At 37.8% G+C, this 9,434-nt stretch overlaps 1 long non-coding RNA gene across 3 annotated transcripts in view; it reads left to right on the top strand.

Annotated features, from left to right (window-relative positions):
• LOC309867907 overlaps nucleotides 1–9,434 on the top strand; it is a 92,169-nt gene that overhangs the window by 43,314 nt on the left and 39,421 nt on the right. The window lies entirely within an intron of this gene.

The following is a 9,434-nucleotide window of genomic DNA, read 5'->3' as shown; positions in this document are numbered from 1 at the left end:
GCTCTGGTTGCTAGGAGGCCCAGACTGGGCCAGACGAACGAACAAGTATCTTAGAGACTTATATCCTCAGACAAGACTCCTAGTGCCCAGGACCTCATGGGATCGAGGAACTAACATGGCTGCTAAAGTTCAGGCCGCAGGGTCAGCAACAGTGGGACAGGAGACCTGGAAACTCTCCTTCATTCCACCTCTTCACTGTGGGCCCTTAGACAAGACCAACTCTTTGGCCTCAAGGATTATTTGCTGGATGAAAACATGAAATTTGCTTTTCTGAATATGTTTTCTCACGCATGAAATGAGAATCATGGTGAAACATCCACAACTGAAGGGGGTGTGGGAACCGCTCTGGGGATGCAATTCTGAGTGTCTGGGCACTCTACAAAACAAGCTGAGTTATCATTGTGTTTATTTTCTTCCTTCCTTTCTTTTTTTTTTTTTTTTTTAAGTTATTTATTTTTTAGTAATCTCTACCCCAACGTGGGCCTCAAACTCAGGACCCTAAGATCAACTGAGCTAGCCAGGAGCTGGCTATTTATTTACTTTTTATAATTTTTTTTTTACTATTTACTTTTTATATTTTTAAAAAACAGCTTTATTTACCTGAAATGAATATAACATTGCATACTAACTAACTGGAATTAAAATAAAAACTTAAAAAGGAAACAGCTTTGTTGAAGTATAACCTACAGCCCATACAATTCACCCATTTAAAGTGTAAAATATAATAGTTTTTAGTATTTCCACGGATACGGATTTAGGATTTCCACGGATTTCCACCATCACCACAGTCAATTTGAAACATTTTCATCACATTCAAAAGAAACCCTGTGTAGTTAGTACTTGTGGTACCTGAGCATGGAATGTCTTTCCATTTATTCAGATCTTTTAAAAAAATTTTTTTTCACCAATGTTTTGTAGTTTTCTGAATATAAGTCTTGTGCTTCTTTAATTAAATGTATTCCTGGGGCACCTGGGTGGCTCAGTCGGTTGAGCTGCTGCCTTCAGCTCAGGTCATGATCCCAGGGTCCTGGGATCGAGTCCCGAATCGGGCTCTCTGCTCAGTGGGAAGTCTGCTTTTGCCCACCCAGCCCCCATGCCTGCCTCTCTGCCTACTTGTAATCTCTGTCAAATAAATAAATAAAATCTTTTTTAAAAAAATTAAATGTATTCCTAAATATTTCATTCTTTCTCATGATATTGTGAGTGGGATAATTTCTTAATTTCATTTTAGATTGTTCATTACCAATGTAGGGAAATATCATTGCTTTTTATATATCAATCTTATAGCCTCCAAATTTACTGAACTTGTTTAGCAGTTCTAATAGTTTTTTTAAATAGACAGATCCTGTCATCTGTGAACAGAGATAATTTTTCTTCTTCCTTTCTAATTCAGATACTTTTTATTTATTTATTCTGCCTAATTGCCCTGACTAGAACCTCCAATACAATGTTGAATGGAAGAAGCGACAGCATGTATTTTGTCTTGTTTCTGATCTTACCAGGAAAGCATGAATACTTTTTTTTTTAATCATAGCTTTGGGTTTTTCAGATATGCCCTTTGCTAGGTTGAGGAAGTTCCCTTCTATTTCTAGTTTGTTGAGTGTTTTTCTCGGAAAGAGGGTTGTGCTTAGTCAACTACTTTTTCTACATCTACTGGGAAGATGATATGGGTTTTGTTTTTTATTCTATTGATATAGTGTATTACCTGCTTTTCAGATGGTTAAACCAACCTTGCATTTTGGGGGCTAAATCCCACATACTTAGGTGCATGATTATTTTTCTGTGTCGCTGGATTTAGGTTTGTTAGTGTTTTGTTGAGGACTTTTCCATTCATATTCATAAAAATATTGCTCTGTAGTTTTCTTGTGATGTCTCTGTATGGTGCTGATATCAGGGTAATACTGGCCTCAAGGAATGAGTTGGAAAGTGTTCACTCCTATTTTTTTTTCAAAGAGTTTGTGAAAAATTGGTATGAGTTCTTGTTTAAATGTTTGGTAGAATTTAGCAGGAAAGCCAGGTCTGCCTGGGCTTTTTGTTGTGGGTAGTTTTTTGGTTTTGGTTTTGGTTTGGTTTTTTTTTTTTTTTTTTTTTTTACTAATTCAGTCTCTTCCCTTGTGATGGGTCTATTCAGATTATCTATTCCTGAGTCAGTTTTGACTGCGTGACTCTTTAGGAATTTGTCTGTTTCATCTGTTATCTAATTTATTGAAATACAATTGTTTATAGTATTCTTCTATAATTCTTTTCATTTCCAAAAGATAGGTAATAATGTCCCTTTCTTCATTTCTGATTTTAGTTGTTTTTTTAAGATTTTTAAAAAGGATTCTCTATACCCAATGTGGGGCTCAAACTCATAACCCCGAGATCAAGAGTCATATACTCTATCAACTGAGCCAGCCAGGCACCCCTGATTTTACTTTTTTTTTTTTTTAAGATTTTATTTATTTATCAGAGAGAGAGAGAGAGCGAGTACAGGCAGACAGAGGCAGAGGGAGAAGCAGGCTCCCTGCCAAGCAAGGAGCCCGATGCGGGACCCGATCCCAGGACGCTGGGATCATGACCCGAGCTGAAGGCAGCTGCTTAACCAACTGAGCCACCCAGGCGTCCCAACTTTTTTTTTTTTTTAAGATTTTATTTCTTTGAGAGAGAGAGCACAAGTGGAGTGCAGGGCAGAGGGAGAAGCAGGCTCTCTGCTGAGCAGGGAGCCCAGTGTGGGACTCCAATCTGGGACTCTGGGATCATGATCTGAGCTGAAGGCAGATGGCTCAACTGACTGAGCCACCCAGGTGACCAGCACCCCTGATTTTAAATATTGTTTTTTGTTGTTGTTTTAATTTAATTTTAGAGAGAGAGAGAGAGAGAGAGCATGAGTGGGGGAAGGGGAAAACGAAGAGGGAGAATCCCAAACAGACTCTGAGCTGAGTTCTGGAGGCTGATATGAGACTCGATCCTCTGAGATCATGACCTAAGCTGATCTCAAGAGTCAGACGCTTAACCAACTGAGCCACCCAGGCACCTCTTAAATGTTTGAGGTTTTTTTTAAGATTTTATTTTTAAGTAATCCCTATACTCAACATGGGGCTTGAATTTGCAACCCTGAGATCAAGAGTGACATGCTCTTCCAACCAAGCCAGCCAGGCGCCAATGATTTAATTTTTTTATTTTTTAGGATTTTGTTTACTTGACAGATATAGACACAGCAAGAGAGGGAACACAAGCAGGGGGAGTGGGAGAGGGAGAAGCAGGCCTCCTGCTGATGAAGGAGCCCCATGCGGGGCTCAATCCCAGGACATTGGGATCATGACCTGAGCTGAAGGCAGCTGCCCAACCACTGAGCCACCTAGGCTTTGGTCAGTCTAGCTAAAGGTTTGTCACTTTTTTTGGTGTTATCCATGAGCCAGCTTTTGGTTTCATTGTTTGCTCTATTATTTAATAGTCTTTATTTCATTAAGTTCTGCTCTGATCTTTTTTATTTCCTTCTCTCTGCTTTTTCAGATTTTTCAGATTTTCCTTTTTAAGTGTGTTAAAATGGAAATTTATTATTTTGAGACCTGTTAGTTTATTGTATTGAGACCTTTCTTTTTTCTTAATGTAGACATTTACACCTTTAAATTTTCCTCTAAGTACTGCTTTTAAAAAAATTTGTAAGTTATAAATTTATAAAATTTCCTGTAAGCACTGCATACAGATGCATTACATGAGCTTTAATAGGTTGTATCTTCATTTTCATTCACCTCAAAGTGTTTTCTAATTTCTCTTTTGATCTCTTTCTTGACACATTGGTTATGTAGGAGTGTGTCATTTAATTTCTGCCTGTTTGTGAGTTTCTCAAATCTCTTCCTGTTACTGATTTCTAGTTTCATTTCACTGTGATCAGAGAACACTGTTGTATTACTTCTATCCTTTTAAATTTATTGAGCTTTGTCTTATGGCCCACCTTACCTCTATCCTAGAGAATGTTCCATGAGCACTTGAGAAAAATGTATATTCTGTTGTTGGATCAAATGTTCCAAATAGATGTCTCTTAGGTCTAGTTGGTTTATAATGTTTTCTTTTTCTTTCTTTTTTTAAGATTTTGTTTATTGATTTTGAAAGAGTGAGAGACAGGGAGAGCAGGAACACAGGCAGGGGGAGGGGCAGAAGTAGAAGGAGACACAGTTCCCCACTGAGCAAGGAGCCCAACTCAGGACTCAATCCTAGGACCCTGGGATCATGACCTGAGGCAAAAGCAGACACTTAACTGAGCCACCAGGGTGCCTCTACAATGTTTTCAAATCTTATATTTCCTTATTGATTGTCTAGTTGTTCTATCTAATTTTGAAAGTGGAATACTGAAGTCTCTATTATTTTGAATTGTCCATTTTTGTTAGTTTTTCCTTCATGTGTTTTGGTGCTTTCTCATTAGGTACTTATTTGTTTATAATTATTATATCTTCCTGATGGATTGGCCTTTTTTGAATTATAAAATGTCCCTATCTCTAGTAACATTTTTTTTTGTTTTAAAATCAATTTTGTCTGAAATTAAGATAATCATTCCAGCTTTCTTTTGTTTGCTATATGCAAATGATATATTTTTCCAGCTTTTCTTTTTTTTTTTTTTTCCAGACTTTATCTATTTAGTTGAGAGAGAGAGTGAGTGCACAAGTAGGGTGAATGGCAGGCAGAGGGAGAGGGAGAAGCAGGCTCCCCTCTGAGCAGGGAGTCCGATGTGTAACTCCATCCCAGGACTCTGGGACCATGACCTGATCCAAAGGTAGATGCTTAATCAACTGAGCCACCCAGGTGCTCTCCAGCTTCTATTTTCAGTCTCTTTGTATCTTTGAATCTAGTGTGTCTTCAGCAGGCAGAATATAGATGGATCTTGTTTGTTTGTTTTAAATTAAGTCTGACAATCTCTGCCTTTCAGTTGAATTGTTTAATCCATTCACCTTTAATGTTATCATTGATATACTTGAAGATATACTCAACTTTTTGTTTTCTATGTGCTTCATATCTTTTATGGTCATCTATTCTTTTACTGGTTTCTTTTTGCATTACATGAATATTTTCTAAGTTAGCATTTTAAGTCCTCAAATGATTTTTTAACAATTTTTTAAAATTTCCCTAGTGATTTCTCTAGGGCTTACCATACACACCTTAACTTATCAGAATCAACTTCAGATTTTTACTTCTTTCCTGCAATATATAGAAATGTTACTCCTATATCATTCTCTTTCCTATGCCCTTTTTGTAGTGTTATTGTTAGGTCAGACCTATAAATTTTACAAGCTAAACAAAACATTGTTATCATTATGACTTTATATAATTTTATGTCTTTTTAAAGAAGTGAGGGAAGAAAAGAGAGCAAGTATGTATTTATCATTTTTATAATATTCTCTTATTTATCATTTCGGATTGTCTTTATTCTTCTGGATTTCAGTACTTTAGCTCAGCTTTGCTCCCTCACAAACTCTATGTGCTCTTATTGATAAAAATGTTACATTTCTTTTTTTTTTAACATTACATTTCTGTGTGATAGACCTAACAATACATTATAAACAAATTGTTTTACATAATTGATTTTTTAAAAGATTTATTTATTTATTTGAGGGGGGGAGAGGGAGTATGAGCAGGGGGAAGGGCAGAAGGAGAGGGACAAGCAGACTCCCTGCTGAGAGGAGAACCAGATGCCGGCTTGATACCAGGACCCAGAGATCATGACCTGAGCTGAAGTCAGATGCTTAACCAACTGAACCACCCAGGCACCCTACAATTGCTTTTTAAATAAGTTAAGAAGGGTGCATGGGTGCTCAGTCAGTTAAGCATCTGACTCTTGATTTCAGCTGAGGTAGTGATCTTTCACTTGGGGTCATGATCTCAGGGTCGTGAGATCGAGCATGGTGTCCAGCTCCATGCTGAACATCTGCCCCTCCTCCAGCTTCTCTCTCTCTAAAATGAATAAATAAACTCTTCTTTTAAAAATCAGTTAAGAAGAAACAAGGACAACAAAATTGCATTTATTCTATCTTCTGTAATTACATAATTACCTGGTAATTACATAATTATGGTTACTCTTTGGTTTTTTTGTGTAGACTCCCACTTACTCTCTGAGGTCTCTTTCTTTCAGCTTGATGAACTTCTTTTATTTCTTGTAAGGCAGGTTTGCTAGTAACAAATTTTCTCAGTTTTTGTTTACCTGCAAATTTGCCTTCATTTTTTTTTTTTCAAAGCTGAGGGACCCCTAGACTTCCTTTTTTTTTTTTTTTTTCCATTTATTTATTTGAGAGAGACAGTGAGTGAGAGAGAGAGAGCACAAGTTAGGCAGAGAGGCAGAGGGAGAAGCAGATTCCCCACTGAGCAGGGAGCCTGCACGACGGTTTCAATCCCAGAATCCCGGGATCATGACCTGAGCCAAAGGCAGATGCTTAATTGAGCCACCCAGGTTCCTCTCCTTCATTTTTAAAATAGAGGTTTTTGGGGTATAGGATTCTGGTTGGCAGTTTTTTCTTTGAGTACTTTTTCTAGAAAAGATTTATTTACTTATTTGAGAGAGAGGGAGAGAGAGAAAGCATGAGTGGAAAGAGCAGAAGAAGTGGGAGAGAAAATCCCAAGCAGATTCCATGCTGAGCATGGAGCTGGGACTCAGGACTCAATCTCACAACCCTGAGATCATGCCTTGAGCCAGAACCAAGAGTTGGTTGCTTAACCAGCTGCACCACCCAGGTGCTTCTTCTTTGAGGACTTTGAACATGTTATCTCATACTTTCTGCCTGCCATTGTTGCTGTTAACTTCATTTGGGTTCTGTTGTAAGTGATGACTTATTTCTCTCAAACTGCCTTCAAGGTTCACTCGTTGGGGGGCATCTGGGTAGCTCAGTCATTAGGCTTCTACCTTTGGCTCAGGTCATGATCCTGGGGTCTGGAATCGAGCCCCACATCAGGCTCCCTGCTCAGCGGGAAGCCTGTTCTCCCTCTCTGACTTCCACACCCCATGCTTGTGTTCCCTCTCTTGCTGTGTCTCATTCTGCCAAATAAATATATAAAACTTTAAAAAAAAAAAGAAGATTCACTCCTTGGGGTGACTGGCTTACTCTGTTGGTAGAGCATGTGACTCTTAATCTCAGGATTGTGAGTTTAAGCCCCATGTTGGGCATGGAGCTTACATTAAAAAAAAAAAAAAAATTCCTCCTTGTCTTTGGCTTTGGCATTTTTACTATGACGTGTCTGTTTGTGGACTTTTTTGAATGTATTCTATATGGAATTCGTTGGGCTTCCTGGATATGAAAATCATTGTGTTTCTATAATTTGGGAAGTTTTCAGCTATCATTTCTTCAAATATTTTTTCCTGCTCCTTTCTCTCTTCTGATACTCCCATTACACATATCCTGATGTGTTTAATGGTGTCCCATTTCTCTGAGGCTCTATTAATTTTTCTTCATTATTTTCCTCTCTGTTCCTTGGATTATATAATCTCTATTGATCTAGTTCTTTCTTCTGCTAGTTAACATCTGTGAATCCCGACAATGTATTTTTCATTTCAATTACTGTACTTTTCAACCCCAACATTTTCACTTGTTTCTTTTAAAATAAATTTTATCCCTTTATTAATATTCTCTATTTGATGTGACATTGTCCTCATACCTTACTTTACTTCCTTAAACATATTTGTAATAGCTACTTTCAAGTCTTTGTTAAACTCAACATCTGGTTGCTTTCACAGGCAGTTTTTTTTTTAATTTTTTAATTTTTTATAAACATATATTTTTATCTCACAGGCAGTTTTTATTGACTGCTTTTTTTCCCAACATATAGGTCATACTTCTTCTGTTTCTTTGCATCTCTCATAATTTTTTTGCTGCAACGGCAAATCCAGGCTCTCACCAGTTTCTCTGACCAACCAACTATAAATTGGAGGTTCTCATGATCCCCCTCCTCAGATTTTAACTTGCTAGAGCAACTCACAGAATTAAGGAAAAGAATTTACCTACTAGATTACTGGTTTATTATAAAAAGATATAACTCAAGAACAGCCATATGGAAGAGATACATAGCCCAAAGTGTGTGGGAAAGGATGCTTTCCATACTCTCTCTGGGTACACTGCTTTCCCTGCATCTCCAGGCATTCACCAGTCCTGAAGCTCTGAACCTCATCCTTTTGGGTTTTTATGGAGACTTCATCATTTAGGCATGATTAATTAAATCACTGGCCATTGATTCAACCTCCAGGCTCCTCTCCTCTCTGGAGGTAATTAGTATCATCCTATACCAGTAGTGATAAATCATGTAGATGTATGTACTCTCAAAATGAGGTGATGAAAAATGCAATATATCATCTATGTAGTTTTCCTCTCAAAAACATATTTCTCCAGTCTAATCACAAGAAAAATATCAGATGAGTCCTAGTAGAGGGACGTTCTACAAAATATCTTACCACTATGCCTGGGGCCTTATGAGCACAGAGCTAGGGCCTTATGAGCACAGGGTAACTGCATAGACTGCCCACCCATGAAAACCCACCTGTCTACAGCAAACCTCACACTTAATGGTGGTCCAGTGAAAGCTAAGATGAGAAGAAGAAAAAGATGCCCACTATCATTGTTTCAGTCCAATGTCTCTATTAGATTTCCCACCCAGTTAAATCAATTAAGAAAAAGAATTAATAAAAAGTATGGGTTTATAAGGAGAAAACAATGTTGTCACTTTCAGATGAATATGCTTGCATACATACAATATCCAAAAGAATCTACAATCATTAGAACCAGAGTTTAAGATTGTCGAATGCAAGAGTGATAAATAAAAGTCATTTGTGTTACTATATACTAATAATAAGCAATTATAGGGGCACCTGGGTGGCTCAGTGGTTTGAGGCCTCTACCTCCGGCTCAGGTCATGATCCCGGGGTCCTGGGATCCAGCCCCGCATCGGGCTCTTTGCTCAGCAGGGAGCCTGCTTCCTCCTCTCTCTCTGTCTGCCTCTCTGCCTACTTGTGATCTCTGTCTGTCAAATAAATAAATAAAATCTTAAAAAATAATAATAATAATAATAATAAGCAATTATAAATTGCAATTTAAAAAATCTATACTAGTCGAGTTGGTGGCTCAATTGGTGGAGCAAACAACTCTTGATCTCAGGGTTGGAAATTCAGGTCCCACCTTGGTATAGAGATTACTTGAGAATAAAATCTTTAGAGGCACCTGGGTGGCTCAGATGGTTAAGTGTCAAGACTCTTGATTTTGGCTCAGATCATGATCTCAGGTTCATGGGATTGAGCCCTGCCAGGGTACCAGTCTCAGCAGGGGTGTCTGCTTGTCCTCTTCCTCTGCTCCTCCACCCCCTGGAATAAATAAATAAAATACTATACCTTGGCTAATTGAATATAAATTTTTTAAAAAATCTTTTTTAAAAATAAAATAAATCATACTCAAAGTTCTAATTTAGGAACAGAGACCATCAGA

This window comes from Mustela nivalis, assembly GCF_964662115.1.
Source record: "Mustela nivalis genome assembly, chromosome: 6".
Lineage (NCBI taxonomy): Eukaryota > Metazoa > Chordata > Mammalia > Carnivora > Mustelidae > Mustela > Mustela nivalis.
This window is presented reverse-complemented; position numbering and strand designations above follow the sequence as displayed.